Genomic DNA, 16,774 nt, shown 5'->3' on the forward strand with positions numbered 1-16,774 from the left:
TGGAAGCAACTATCAAATTGCATAGAACTGACTCAGAAGCCATTCATTTCGAATTTGGTTGTCGTAATCAAGGTGTTGATTATGGTACGATCGAGGCACCTCCAAGCAAAATACAAAGCTTGCTACCGCAAAAAAGGTTGTTTTGAGTACTTTAGGTGTATCTTTTCAAATTCCAGTACTTTAAAAGGGGATGGCTAGCATAGTTCACACAATCGATCAACTAATTTATATTCGGAAGTATAAAGGAGTGTCAATTTCATTCGTATTCACGACATCCAGTTATGTCTCTGACATTACACACCCGAACTTTTTAAAACTCCGGGCAGCCGATTGTCTGGAGTGGCTTCACTCACTCATACATCAACTCCCCGCCTCTTATACCTACAACAAACAAACGCCATAGATGCAAGATCAACAAAAAGTCATTTTACCACCAATATCTTGAAACACCCAACAACCACTCATGCAGTCGATATTCCTCCCTTCGCGGTACGTGAATAGATGAAACTTCATAAAGACAAACACCCACACGAAAACATGCAACACCAGTGCACCACCAACTCCACACACGCATCCCATTCATTTAAATTCACTCAAAGAAAACATCTCAGTCTCATGTAGATACGCATACTCATCAAGCAGACCTTCGAGACATCTGGATCCAAGAGAATAATATCGATTATCATGGCCTTGATTCAAGTTTTTCGAAGTAATTTATAATGACGAAGCGAAAGAAAAAAACATAGTCCATTTCTATCAAATGATAGGGACAATCTCGGATCCACTCTAATCGTACTGCTGATCGTTTGAAAGCACAAAACATTAAAAGATAATACCAGTTTCAGTTGATGGGACATAAGGATTGTTATATAGCATAAATTGCCTGTAAATATAAATGATTGACCCGCGTTACACATATTACTGAGCTGAGCTGAAGTAGATCGCCCGTAGTTGCACTTCGTGATTGACCGAATGAGTGGAAGTGTACAATGAACCAAGAAAATGAAGCTTAGGAGAAGCAAATCATTTCCACTGTACATACCCACTCACTCCTATTGCCTTTCTCACATAGAAAGGTTATGCAATCACTTGAAAAACCGACTAGTGAAAATTGGCCCGGAGGGCCAAGTGTCATATACCATTCGACTCAGTTCATCGAGCTGAGCAATGTCTGTGTGTGTGTGTGTGTGTGTGTGTGTGTGTGTATGTATGTGTGTGCGTGTGTGTGTATGTGTCAAATAATCTCACTAGGTTTTCTCGGAGATGGCTGAACCGATTTTGACAAACTAGGATTCAAATGAAAGGTCTTCCGGTCCCATACGGAATTCCTGAATTTCATCCGGATCCGACTTCCGGTTCCGGAATTATAGGGTAAAGTGTGTTCAATATTGTACACCGCCAATTAAACCGGCGAAACAAAAAACGTGAAAATTTTTCTAAACTGGTCTCTAAACTACACAAATCGATAGTCATTATCAGTAGCCAACTAAACAAACCGATTTCGGCTATCCTGGTTCCCGGTATCCGGTTCCGGAAGTACCAGAAATAGTGGTCATATATACCAAAATGGATCTCACTCACTTTTCTCAGCGATGGTGTGACCGATTTCCACAAACTTAGATTTAAATGAAAGGTCTTCCGGTCCCATACGGAATTCCTGAATTTCATCTGGATCCGACTTCCGGTTCCGGAATTATAGGGTAAAGTGTGTTCAATATTGTACACCGCCACTTAAACCAGCGAAACAAAAAACGTGAAAATTTTCCTAAACTGGTCTCAAAACTACACAAATCGATAGTCATTATCAGTAGGCAACTAAACAAACCGATTTCGGCTATCCTGGTTCCCGGTATCCGGTTCCGGAAGTACCAGAAATAGTGGTCATATATACCAAAATGGATCTCACTCACTTTTCTCAGCGATGGTGTGACCGATTTCCACAAACTTAGATTTAAATGGAAGGTCTTCCGGTCCCATACGGAATTCCTGAATTTCATCTGGATCCGGCTTCCGGTTCCGGAATTATAGGGTAAAGTGTGTTCAATATTGTACACCGCCACTTGAACCAGCGAAACAAAAAACGTGAAAATTTTCCTAAACTGGTCTCAAAACTACACAAATCGATAGTCATTATCAGTAGGCAACTAAACAAACCGATTTCGGCTATCCTGGTTCCCGGTATCCGGTTCCGGAAGTACCAGAAATAGTGGTCATATATACCAAAATGGATCTCACTCACTTTTCTCAGCGATGGTTTGACCGATTTCCACAAACTTAGATTCAAATGAAAGGTCTTCCGGTCCCATACGGAATTCCTGAATTTCATCTGGATCCGACTTCCGGTTCCGGAATTATAGGGTAAAGTGTGCTCAATATTGTACACCGCCACTTAAACCGGCGAAACAAAAAACGTGAAAATTTTTCTACACTGGTCTCTAAACTACACAAATCGATAGTCATTATCAGTAGCCAACTAAACAAACCGATTCCGGCTATCCTGGTTCCCGGTATCCGGTTCCGGAAGTACCAGAAATAGTGGTCATATATACCAAAATGGATCTCACTCACTTTTCTCTGCGATGGTGTGACCGATTTCCACAAACTTAGATTTAAATGGAAGGTCTTCCGGTCCCATAGGGAATTCCTGAATTTCATCTGGATCCGACTTCCGGTTCCGGAATTATAGGGTAAAGTGTGCTCAATATTGCACACCGCCAATTAAACCGGCGAAACAAAAAACGTGAAATCTTTCCTAAACTGGTCTCAAAACTACACAAATCGATAGTCATTATCAGTAGGCAACTAAACAAACCGATTTCGGCTATCCTGGTTCCCGGTATCCGGTTCCGGAAGTACCAGAAATAGTGGTCATATATACCAAAATGGATCTCACTCACTTTTCTCAGCGATGGTGTGACCGATTTCCACAAACTTAGATTTAAATGAAAGGTCTTCCGGTCCGATACGGAATTCCTGAATTTCATCTGGATCCGACTTCCGGTTCCGGAATTATAGGGTAAAGTGTGTTCAATATTGTACACCGCCACTTAAGCCGGCGAAACAAAAAACGTGAAAATTTTTCTAAACTGGTCTCTAAATTACACAAATCGATAGTCATTATCAGTAGGCAACTAAACAAACCGATTCCGGCTATCCTGGTTCCCGGTATCCGGTTCCGGAAGTACCAGAAATAGTGGTCATATATACCAAAATGGATCTCACTCACTTTTCTCAGCGATGGTTTGACCGATTTCCACAAACTTAGACTCAAATGAAAGGTCTTCCGGTCCCATACGGAATTCCTGAATTTCATCCGGATCCGATTTCCGGTTCCGGAATTATAGGGTAAAGTGTGTTAAATATTGCACACCGCCACTTAAACCGGCGAAACAAAAAACGTGAAATTTTTCCTAAACTGGTCTCAAAACTACACAAATCGATAGTCATTATCAGTAGGCAACTAAACAAACCGATTTCGGCTATCCTGGTTCCCGGTATCCGGTTCCGGAAGTACCAGAAATAGTGGTCATATATACCAAAATGGATCTCACTCACTTTTCTCAGCAATGGTTTGACCGATTTCCACAAACTTAGATTCAAATGAAAGATCTTCCGGTCCCATACGGAATTCCTGAATTTCATCCAGACCCGACTTCCGGTTCCGGAGTTATAGGGCAAAGTGTGTTCAATATTGTACACCGTCACTTAAACTGGCGAAACAAAACCTGGACTCTAATGCAATGTTTAATTCTGTTATACTAGTCAATGCACAAACAATCTCTTGGTTTCTTTCAAAAATCGAAGAGAAAAATTTTGAATAGAAAACCACAATATTATAAATGAGAAAGGCATCATTACACCACTAGGTGGATTAAAACAGGTTTTTTTTTTTTAATGATCAATAACGACGCTGGCTATGACCAAAGGCTGTGCTACTGAGGAAAGGAAGGAATGTTAGTCCGATACTCGTTTATAGAAACTGCGGGTACCACTGTATCTCCACGAGCATCACGGGATAGGATATTTGTTAGTAGGGAGGGATCCGGATATGTTTTTGTAAACAATATGATGTCAATAAAACCTGATTTTCGATACTCAGGAGAAATATAATAAGTAAGCGAAATATAAAATATCTCCAAGGAACGATCTCACCAGTATCCCTTTTCTCCTGCTCGCTCTGCTGTCAGTAACAGGAGATGAAACACGACCACTGAAAGAATAAAATAAAAACACTCGCGAATGGGTCCGCTGCAGACCAACCCTAGACCTTCAGTCTGAATGACACGATCGACTTGTAAACTTTCACACATTCCATAGAAATCCGACAACACCGACAATGACATGCAGATGGCGCTTCGACTTGTTAACAGGTTAACATCGTTGAATTTTGGGGCGGTAAAATCTCAGTTTCCGTCGCTTGAACATCTTTAGTTTCGCGGATCAATATTATTCAATAAATATCACTTTCACTACTAAACACACATTTGCCACACCTGCATTATCACTCAAAATAACTATTTCAACCAAATTTTTAACTATACGTATCAAACAACAAATTGACATTATACTTTGTTGAGAGCAGCACGAGGACACCGTATCGCACTCCCAGTGATTCCACTCTCTCCTGTTCCAAAGATTTATCGTAGTCAAGTACAATTTCAGAAAATGTACCTCTCTGCTATCAATGGATCGTGAGTGCACATGCACTAACTATCGGAAATTGCATTCTTTCGCAGTTGATGCTGCCAAGCTAAATATTGGCTGATCGTTTATAAACCGGTACCCAATCAAATTGCAACTGACCGTGTGTGAATAATATTACCGTGTGTGAATAATATTAAGCATACCTGCACCTATCATGCTTACTTCGTCGATAATAATCGCTTAGCGGATGCAAAAGCATTGCGATACAGTTGAAGTGCTTTAAACCCAAATTTCGAATTACTTCTACGTGCTATTGAAATTCGAAAAGCGGAATGAATTGAAGCTATCACTGATTTCCCTGTCGATGTACAGGCAACATATGCGATTTTATGCAAATTGTGCTCTTTACTAAAACGAGTAAAAGTCTCTCTCCATCAATATTCTCAGAGTAAACGTTTTACCACATCCTGCGGGACCAGTGCAAAATATCTACAAATGAGTGTTCATCCTGTCGAACGCGTGCAAAATATCAATCAAATGTAAAATTAATTGTCTTTAGTCTACAAATGTAAAATTAATTTTCTTTAGTCCACAATTGTGGCCTTGACCATAGCACAATAATCCTGTACTCATGACGTTGGTACATTTTTTATGACAGCTGACAGAGCACCAGTAGGCTACTGTTCTATATCATCACCGTTGGGCTCCATAGTTATGGCCCGTACGTACTCATTGTGTTTATCGTCGGATTTTTGTTGATCTTCCATGTTGTTGATATTCCATTTTCTTCTGTTACACGAAGATATTCTTCTATGATCTGCTCCAACTTAATATCACAATCATATTTCTTTAACTTGTCGAATATAATAGTTTTATTGGAATCATACAAATCAATGAACTTGTTACGATCAAAATATCACAAGATTCATTTTTAAATGGTAGGAACGGAAGAACCATTTCACGCTTGTAATCGTTTAATTCAGATATTTTATATTTCAACCATCGTACTATGGAGGTGCATTTCGCTTCTTATACGAATTCGTGTTACTGTTATCCTTCGTATAACACGCTACGAAGTCTGCTAAACAAATGTCATCGAGATCTGCACGCTTTCAGATTTTTGTACTATGTTCAGCGTCCAAACATCGGTAGAATCATCATCAATACCTTCCTCGTCCATTTGTTTAGTATGCTTCATAGACTTTATACGTTCATGTGGCCACATGGTGGGAATAAATTGTACTTTTCGGCTTGCTTCTGATATTGGTTGACGCAGTAAGTACCAAGCAGATTCTTGGGTACACATTTCTACCGAATTTAGCATTTTAATATTAACTTTTTTCAGCAACGAAGCATAATCTTGATCAGGGTATTCTACTTGCAACTTAACTAATAAGATATGTAAGATACTAACACCTCAGTCCGTTTTGTTAACGTATTCAACAACATACGCAACACACGAATATTCATCTAGATCATCTGGCGCCTGAGTTCACTTGTAGCCATCATAAATGGTGTAACATGAAGATCAGTCCTGAAAGTGCATGGATGTCCGAATTAAATATTTGGAAATGTGAGCTCTTCCGTAAACTCGTCATATATTATTGACAGCGGAATTCTATTCTGAGCAGGCGCAATTTTCAAACACTGGTCTTCAATCCAAAGGAGCGTTTGTTGTTGTCCAATCAAAAGCTCAAAAACACTTTGAGAATCAATAGAATCAAGCTCGTTGTCAGGATCAAGCATTACTGACGAGGAGTAACCAAATTGGTTTAATTGATCTTGATTGATTACTATATTATAACGACAGTATAATGGAGTATCAACAAGAAATATAAGCCACTTTTTCACAGTAGCTTTTTTGATGAATCCATTTAACAGTTCGGCTGAAAAGTTCGTATCGTTTAATAGAAACACACATTTTTTTGCCAAAATTCGTTTTTATTATTCAACATAATTGCCATCAGAGGCGATACAGCGATTATAGCGATCTTCCAACTTTTCGATACCATTTTTGTAGTACGATTTGTCCTTTGCCTCAAAATAGGGCTCAGTTTCAGCGATTACCTCTTCATTGCTTCTAAATTTTTTACCAGCGAGCATTCTCTTGAGGTCTGAGAACAGGGAAAAGTCACTGGGGGCCAAATCTGGAGAATACGGTGGATGAAGGAGCAATTCGAAGCCCAATTCGTTCAATTTCAGCATGGTTTTCATCGAATTGTGACACGGTGCATTGTCTTGATGAAACAAAACTTTATTCTTCTTCAAGTGAGGCCGTTTTTTTGAAATTTCGTCCTTCAAACGCTCTAATAAGCTATATAATAGTCACTGTTGATGGTTTTTCCTTTTTCAAGGTAGTCGATGAAAATTATACCATGCGAATCCCAAAATACAGACGCCATAACCTTACCGGCCGATTGTTGAGTCTTTCCACGCATTGGGTTCGGTTCATCGCGTGCAGTCCACTCAGCTGACTGTCGATTGGACTCCGGAGTGAACTGATGGAGCCATGTTTCGTCCATTGTTATATATCGACGAAAAAAATCGGTTTTATTTCGATATAACAGCTCCAAACACTGCTCAGAATCATCAATTCGTTGTTGATTTTGATCGATTGTGAGCTCACGCGGCACCCATTTTGCACAAAGCTTTCTCATATCCAAATATTCGTGAATAATATGTCCAACACGTTCCTTTGATATCTTTAGGGTGTCAGCTATCTCGATCAATTTCACATTACGGTCATTGAAAATCATTTTGTGAATTTTTTTCACGTTTTCATCGGTAACAGCCTCTTTTGGACGTCCACTGCGTTCATCGTCTTCGGTGCTCATATGACCAGTACGAAATTTTGCAAACCACTTACGAATTGTTGCTTCACCCGGTGCAGAGTCTGGATAACACTCATCAAGCCATTTTTTGGTATCGGCGGCACTTTTCTTCATCAAAAAGTAGTGTTTCATCAACACACGAAATTCCTTTTCTTCCATTTTTTTCACAATAACAAAAGTAGCTTCACTCAAAATGCAATATCTCGCAAACTAATAATCAGACAGCTGTCAAATTTATACACGTATCTTTTGAAGGTTGGTACTAACTGAAAATGATATGGATTTAATTCTAGTGGCGCCCTCTCATAGAAACGATACGAACTTTTCAGCCGATCTGTTATTGATTTATGAATCGAATGCCTCTTAATGCTAACATTGAATGCATAATCACCATCAATGTTTCTAGGAAGCACGCGAACCATCACAGAAACATCTACTGACTGGTACATTAATAATTTGTCCCATAATTGAATGACGACCCGCGGCGATGGCAAGAACAATTGAAGTTATTTATTTTCTTTCGTGCAAGGCGGAAAATCCACGCCAGCGGCGCGCATGGTTTAATGTGTTTATATTCATTGCGTTACTTTGCTTATGCGCTGTAAGCAATTCAAGTGTTAAAGCGAAGAGGACCGTTTTTGGTACCGAGCATAATTTCGGTCATATCATTCCAACTCGTAAAATATTTAAAGTTTATGATTTCTAAAGTGCCGATTCACCAAATCATAAGTCTGAATGTGTTACGATGAATGGCTAAATTCTATACAAAGTATTCTCAAGTAAACGATTACAATGTAACTACATTGTGTCGAAATAAAATGTAATATTGAAGTTGTTCTGAGTATGCGGATTGGGATTAACGTGGGAAACGTGGTGGTTTTGTAATTCCGCCACACCTTCCCCGTAAAAAATAATGAAGTTTACGGAGTAATTTTCGTTTGATAAAAATGAAGGTCTGGTCTCAAGAATATTGTGTAAAGTGTAATGTGTTTTACAATATTTTGATTTCTCTTCTGTGCTATAATATCTGGATTTGATTTTTGTTTTATATTCTTGTATAATAGTCAATAGAGTAATTTGTGTGTTATAATGTTGTGTAAAGAAGTAATAATAAGATATATAATATAATTTATATAATTTGATTATGCTAAAGCTTGCTTCATTTAGAATTGGAACAAAGACAATTGCCTGTATTTCAGTTATTTATTATTGTATTCAAGATCTTTTTTTATACAAATGTAGCGTTTTCTTCATACTTTTAAGAAAAAATACGGATAAAATTATTCGTCACGGTTTTGAAGGAATTCTCGAATTTTTCCTGTAACACGGCTCAGTAGGCGGCGCACACCTTCTTCGTCCATCGTTTTAGCTATCTTATTCCACCAGGTCATCATCTGATTGATGTCTTTGACAACGTTTCCCGTTTCCCTGAGTCTCCTCTTCATGATTGCCCAGTATTTCTCAATAGGGCGGAACTGGGGGCAGTTGAGTGGGTTAAGGTTTTTCGGAACAAACTGGACCACTTTCTCTGCATACCATTCTTAAACGGCTTTGCTGTAATGACAGCTTGCCAAATCTGGCCAAAACATTACAGGATGGTCGTGGGATCGAATGAACGGCAAAATTCGTTTTTGGAGACACTCTTTTTGGTATAGTTCCGATGTCATTGTCTTATTTGTAACGAAAACTTTCGTTTTTTGCCGCAGCTGCAAATGCCCGGCCAAATCATAAATTTTCTTGCAAATTTGTCGGCAAAAACAAATTTAAATTTGGCTGGAACATCCCCCCGAGCCGTTGCCAAGTAAAATTTTTGACCTGGGATTTGACCGAAGTCAGCCTTGACACAGGTTTCATCGTCCATCAGAAGACACCCGTTGAACTTGGTCAGCACCTGGTCATATAGTTTCCGAGCACGAATTTTGACCACACTATTCTGTTTCATGGTCCGATTTGGCTGTTTGCTAGCTCGATACGACTTGATTCCTTCCCGGAGTCGAGTTCTCCTCACGGTACTATGGGCAGCACCGAATTTTCTGGCCAAATCACGGTCCGACAGATTAGGATTCTTCTCTTAATCGTCTTCAAAATCTTACCACGCAATTTCCGGTCGTCAGTTCGACTCCGACGATCGGCTTGAGGCTTCCGAATCGTCGTCAATGTTTTCTTATACCGTTTGATAACGCACCATACGGTATTTCTGGGCAATTTCAGCTGTTTAGCTAGCCTAGATGCAAACCACAATGGATTTTCCAAATAACTGTGCACAATTTTTTTTCCTTCTTTCGGCTTCCATGTTGATTGTTTACAAAGTACAGTCGATTTTCGGAATGTCAAAAATCATACGTGAAGCTGACAAAATTCCCGATACGTGGGCGCCAAGAGCTTCCGAATCCGTTCACCAGGAGCGCCACAATATGAGCAAAAGTTTGTTCCAATTCTAAATGAAGCAAGCTTTATAATAATGATGTAGGTATGTGTATAATTATATGGCATATAATATGATATAAAATATAATAATTAAAAGAAATTGTTTTGAAGTAAAATTTCGTGTTTTCCATAAAGTTGTAATATATTTTTTTTGTAATATGTGGTAATATTGTTATATTTGGTTAAAATTTACCAATTTGATTATTGTGAACTGTATGAGTTTACTTTGTTTCTAGGTTTTCTATTAAGGAGTGTATTAAAAATAAGCTATCCACACACATGTGTGTTGTACGCATGTATTTGTGATGGTTTTTATGCTCAGCTCACAGCATGCTGTGCGTTTGGCTATCAGCTTTCGTTTGTTTACTTGTTTGTGCGGTTGAAATTCTGCGTTTTCAAAATGTGTTAATACTAATAAAATTGGAAATTGTATTCGAAAGCGCTAGAGCAATTTTTCCAATATTCAATTTATTAGCTTTTTTTCAATAATATTTAAAATTCTCTCGAGAGATTCATTTATATTTGTGATTATACATCGGGTAAATGACGCTTGAGTCAAATCGACGACACGACCTGCCACTCGTTTATCAAAACTGTATCGCAAATTTAACTACCCCTCAGTAACTAGAAATGTCTAAACGAAATCGACTGGAAAACTATTGAAACTGGCAACACAAGTTGATGAATTGTTGATTTTGTATAACAATTACCATAACCTTGGTTACTGCATATTAAAGACTTAAGAAATGTAAACAAAACGAACTGCCTCAAATGGAAGATCCTTATTTCGCAGTAAGTTGAAAGTTCTCCAGCATCATCACATGCCAGAGCGATGAATCGATTAGACTATTAGATAGAGGCTTTCGTTGAGACTGGCTGGAACTCGAACATACACAAAAATGACTCTTAAGAACAGCAGAATCAGGTTTCCATATTTGACCAACATCTTTTGTATTGTGTACTTTTAATGCGTTGTCGGTATCACGTATCGTTTAAATATCCGTCGAATCTATGACAACTATCTGCTACATAAATGAGTTTTCAAAAAGTGGTGAAGTTTGCAATCATTAAATCGGTCAGAGCGAAGCTTCACTGTTAAACTAGTAAACTGGGTAATTCTGTTACGGAATAAATAAAAATGGTCAGTACGATCGGAAGTATATATATACGATTAATAATAACTTATAAACTAAATTAACATTGCTTAAGCTAGGATTCGTTAGTTGACTGAATTGATTTACGGCTAAAAAGAGATCACGTGTAAGAAGACTGAATTTGTAAGTAAGAAATGCAATGTGTGAATCAAATGCATATTAAATAAGGAAATATATTTCCAACTTCAAGCTGCTAACATAGTTGCTCTGAAGATTAGTCAAATTGGCTCGCTGCGAACAGGAGACGACCAGAGTCTAGCTTCGTCATATTTCATAATACAATATTTCATGATATAATATAATAGTTTAGGCGATACTGTTGAATGAAAGCCGGACGGTTATATTCGTTGCTTTAATACTTTTTTCGGTTTTTTAACGATATCAAACTAACTAGAGATTATAAGAGGAGAAAGAATATGAAATCATAGAGCCATAGCGACGACACGACCTGCCACTCGTCTATCAAAACTGTATCGTAAATTTAACTACCCCTCAGTAACTGGAAATGTCAAATCGAAAACGCTAGTGAATTTTTTTAAACTGGCAGCACAAGTTGATATATTTATTGATTTTGAATAACAGTCACCATAACCTTGGTTACTGCATATCGAAGGCAAGATGAATGTAAACAAAATAAATTTCAGATCGGTTATTATATTACGGAACATTTTAATGGATTTACCTGACTCGAGCGGAATGTAAAAATTGAGGAGTATGAGTTATGTCTTTTATAAAGCCAAGTTCAAAATTCGGGTCTTGACTTGGAACCGTTGTGTGAGAAGGAAGACATGGAAATGACCGACAACGAGCTGAGCGAAGCTAGTGCTCTGCGATACCTGCATAACGTACGGTAAAATGATTTCTTCGTGGAATTCCACTAGTAATCCTCGAATAGTGGCCAACAAAGTGAAATACTGTTTCCACTGCTGCGCAATCAACCGACACAAAACAATTTTGACACCGGCATATTACACCGAATCCTACTGCCCAGAAAAGCTAGCAGTTGAAGTGTACGGATGAATCGCTGGAAGCAGATCATTGTCCTCGTTCGTTGGTTTCATCCATAGTTTCGATTAAATTCCGAAAATCGAGTCCATTTAAATGCATTTCTGCTTAATTTGGACAAAGTTTAATACTAATAGAACTATTCCACCGCTTTCAAAACATGTTTATTTGTTTTGGGGTTCCTTGGTAACTAGTCCATAGCAACTTAAACAGTGTTGCTCGAGAAGATTATTTTTATCATTTACAAGGGGTCGCTAGATTTGTGGTAACTGGCGGTGAATCGTTAGCGAACAGTTTTAATGCTGATTTTTCTTCGGAGTGCCTGGTCGTGTCGTCGGCCATAGTGTCGGAAACTATTGCTTGAGTGCCTGGAGTTGTAGCGTATGGCTATGCGTCCATTTTGGTGTTATAACTAACTGTATAGAGATGAGAAAATATCAACACAATGAAACACATTGTGTGAGAAACCGTCGTGGGTAGAATGTGACAACTTCTCGTAACTTTACTTTTGCCGGTTCGGACAGTAAATGGCAAACGACATTTGCCTTTACTTTCTGACATATCAGAGACTCGGATGACTCGTATCGCTAAGATGCCTAAGTTCGACTCCTCTGGTAGAAGGTAAAAGTTTAGATGCGAGAAGCCTTCTGCTTACTTAAATGACCTTTGTCACGTCTCACTTTTCCGCACTTTATTCTTCACATCCTTGCTCTTCTTTGAGTACTATGGCTTTATGATTTCATATTCTTTCTCCTCTTATAATCTCTAGTTAGTTTGATATCGTTAAAAAACCGAAAAAAGTAAAAATTACTGACTGACCAAAAGTCATAAATAAAAAAGTAAAAAGTAAAAATTTGATGGGATTCCATCACACACAGCGATGAATGGAGCGCCTGGGACGCATAGCCATACGCTACAACTCCAGGCACTCAAGCAATAGTTTCGGACAAATCTTCCATTCCGGTGTTATAACTAACTGTATAGAGATGAGAAAATATCAACACAATGAAACACATCGTGTGAGAAACCGTCGTGGGCAGAATGTGAAAACTTCTCGTAACCTTACTTTTGCCGGTTCGGACAGTAAATGGCAAACGACCTTTGCCTTCACTTTCTGACATATCAGAGACTCGGATGACTCGTATCGCTAAGATGCCTAAGTTCGACTCTTCTGGTAGAAGGTAAAAGTTTAGATACGAGAAGCTTACTTAAATGACCCTTGTCACGTCTCACTTTTCCGCACTTTATTCTTCACATCCTTGCTCTTCCTTGAGTACTATGGCTCTATGATTTCATATTCTTTCTCCTCTTATAATCTCTAGTTAGTTTGATATCGCTAAAAAAACCGAAAAAAGTAAAAATTACTGACTGACCAGAAGTCATAAATAAAAACCTGTTTTAATCCATCTAGTGGTGTAATGATGCCTTTCTCATATTACTCATTACATCATAAATATAACCGTGAAATTCGCAAATTTTGAACCTATAAGTTTGTGAAAATCGATTTGGCCATCTCCAAGATAAGTGAGTGAGATCCTTTTTGCAATTTTTAATCACTATTTCCAATTCTTCCGAAACCGGATTCAGATGAATGGAATAGCCGAAGTTGGTTCGTTTGCTAGACGAACTAAACGAAATCTAACAAACGAAACGAACCTGCGTTTCTGTTACTTCTGCATATGTAAGTCATGCTAAACAGCATAAAACATGTAATAGCATTATTATTATTATTATAATTATTATTATTATTATTATTATTATTATTATAATTATTATTATTATTATTATTATTATTATTATTATTATTATTATTATTATTATTATTATTATTATTATTATTATTATTATTTTTACTATTATTATTGACATAACTACACAACGTGTACGAAATAGAACAAAGCACGCCTTGTTCGTTTAGTGTTTTCTTCTTCTTTCGGTGTTGTACATATTGTCACTCTATATGGCGATTTGAAAACTTTGACACTCATCGCCCTGTAACTGCGGAACCGGAAGTCGGATCCGGATGAAATTTTACAGTAGCTTTAAAGACAGTATGAACTTCAATTCAAATATAGGTTTGTGAAAATCGGTTCAAGCATCGCAGAGAAATCGAAATGAATTTAGTTTTAGGAGTTTTTCTTCTCCACTTTCGGTGCTTTCGGAACAGGAAAAGAGTGTACCAGTAGTGCCGAATTAAGCTTTTATGCTCACAAACTAACAAGCTCTGCAAACTAGAAGAACTTATCAGACAGTTTTATGGGATTTGTACCTGTTTTTAACCATCGTTCGTGTAAAAATTCTAATGAAATTGGTAATTTTCCACTTATCACGCTGTAGTTCCGGAACCGGAAGTCATATTCAGATAAAATGTTTTACAAATTTTTAGGATATTATGAGACCTTTCATTTGAATATTAGTTTGCGCAAATCGGTTGAGTTGTTTCAGAGATAATTGAGTGTAAACTTTTTCTCAAATTTTCACATATTACCATATAACTCCGGAACCGGAAGTCTGATTTAAATAAAATCCAATAGCAAGCTATGGGACCATAATACCTTTTATTTGAATCTTAGTTTGTGAAAATCGGTTAAGTCATTTCTGAAAAAAGTGAGTGCATATTTTTTCCATTTTTTTGTACATATCATTCTATATCTCCGGAACCGGAAGTCGGATCGGAATGAAATTCAATAGCAGGCTATGGGTGAGACCTTTCATTTGAATCTTAGTTTGTGAAAATCGGTTCAGCCATCTCTGAGAAAAGTGAGTGCATATTTTTGTTACATACACACACATACACACACATACATACACACACACGGACACACACACGGACACACACACACACACAGACATTTGCTCAGTTCGTCGAGCTGAGTCGAATGGTATATGACATTCGGTCCTCCGGGCCTCGGTTAAAAAGTCGATTTTCACAGTGATTGCATAGCCTTTCTATATGAGAAAGGCAAAAAGTAAAAAGTTGGTTTCAACTTTTTAAATCTATATCTTCAAACGACCAGTTTTTAAATCTATATCTTCAAACGACCACGACAAGTCAAGTTGAACATCGCCAGGGGACCCAGCCCTCGACGGATGGCTTGCGGTGCCCTGTACAGCTTTCAAGAGATCAAGTGATTTCGTTTTTACAATACCAGAATTTTTTTCTCTGCCTGCCAAAAGCATATTTTTGTCTTCAAATTTTGTATTTTGTCTCATGATACCTTCAGAATAATTCTTGAATTTTTTTTAATTGAGAGCTGATGGCACAAATGGAAATCTATTGAATAGTTTCGAAAACTTCCTGAAATGGTTTGTTTATTTATTATGGAGCTCCTTGGTAACTAGTTCATAGCAACTCAAACAGTGTAGCTGAAGAAATTTTTTTTATCATTATCAAGGGGTTATAATTTTTATTCCGATTTTTCTTCGGAGTGCCTGGTCGTGTCGTCGGTCAAATCCTTTTTGTAATTTTTTTTTTGAATTGAAATTTTAAGGCCATTTGTATTATTTGTCGATGATTTTTCAATGCTTAACTTTGGCGTGTTATGTACTTGATTTATATTGATTGATTCAAATACTTTGAGTTGATCAGGCTCAGTATCTAAAGAATCATTTTTCTCTTTCTGAATAATATATTCGTCATTTTGTTTTCTTTTGTCGGCTCTAGTTTGAACCTTTAAAATAGACATATCACCTAACATATCTGTGTTTATTTTAATCCTAAAGAGCGCGTCCGCTATTACATTTAATTTACCTTGTACGTATTCTACTTCGAAGTCGAAATCTTGTTAATTTTGAAGAAGGATTTTTCATTGAAAACAGATATACCAATGGTCTGTGACAGACCCGTACCCATGGGGCAGCAGGGACTATGTCTAAGGGCCTGACGACCACTCCCCCGGCTACTGCGAGTTGTAGGGCTTGCTAGGATGTGGTGGGGTTTGGCAGTGAGCTCTGCTAATCCTCTACAAAAAGCTGCATGTATCCGCAAGCAAGTCGTACTAAAGCGATCGTGTGCACAAGCCCAGCGGGAGTGCCGGCACGTTAGGACTAACGCCAGTGAGGTCCTAACTATGGCATACTGGCTACCATACCAACCATGGATACGATACGGTAGATCGGAATATATAGAGAAAGTAGAGCTGACAGCTGCGGTATTCTACTCCTTCAGTAAAATGGCGTAAAAGCTTGAAATGGCGAGTAGGCTAATGCTGCAGCTGCCTTCCGTCTAACTTTCAGCCACCTGGTTGGGATGACTGGGTGGAAGTAGGTTCAGATGCCCTTTTCCTGAATTGCGCTGATCCGGCTCTGAGCATAAAGCCTGAGCATGGGATCATGATAGCGACTACTTTCGGCTGGGTTTGACGGTAGCCACAAGGGGGACCCATATAATACAAAATGAGTTCTACACCATCAACATCGGCGTCGAGTAGGGAGATAAACCCTTTCGCAAGAGGGGGTGTGAGGAGGTCTTCACCCAGAACGGGTGCGAGAGAGGAAAGTGAGGCGGTAGCTGAGGGGACGAGCGACAGCAATGTCCATGTCAAACCAGTGGACCAGCCTGAGTCCCGGGAGCAAGTGAAGGAAGTAGTCGAGCCGAGTATGACAGCGGTCATAGAACAACTCGACGCGATTATTGAATTCGCCACCGCAGAAGAAGTTAGTATGCCCAGTGACCGCTTACCAACCGCCGGCGGTTGACATGTGCTTCAGGTG

General features: G+C 38.4%; 1 protein-coding gene across 3 annotated transcripts in view; it reads left to right on the forward strand.

Moving 5' to 3' along the window:
* The window catches only part of LOC131432825 (protein sex-lethal-like), a 285,264-nt gene that overhangs the window by 212,580 nt on the left and 55,910 nt on the right, over positions 1–16,774 (forward strand). The gene's annotated exons all lie outside the window — the stretch shown is intronic.

Source organism: Malaya genurostris, chromosome 2 (assembly GCF_030247185.1).
Source record: "Malaya genurostris strain Urasoe2022 chromosome 2, Malgen_1.1, whole genome shotgun sequence".
Classification (NCBI taxonomy): Eukaryota; Metazoa; Arthropoda; class Insecta; order Diptera; family Culicidae; genus Malaya; species Malaya genurostris.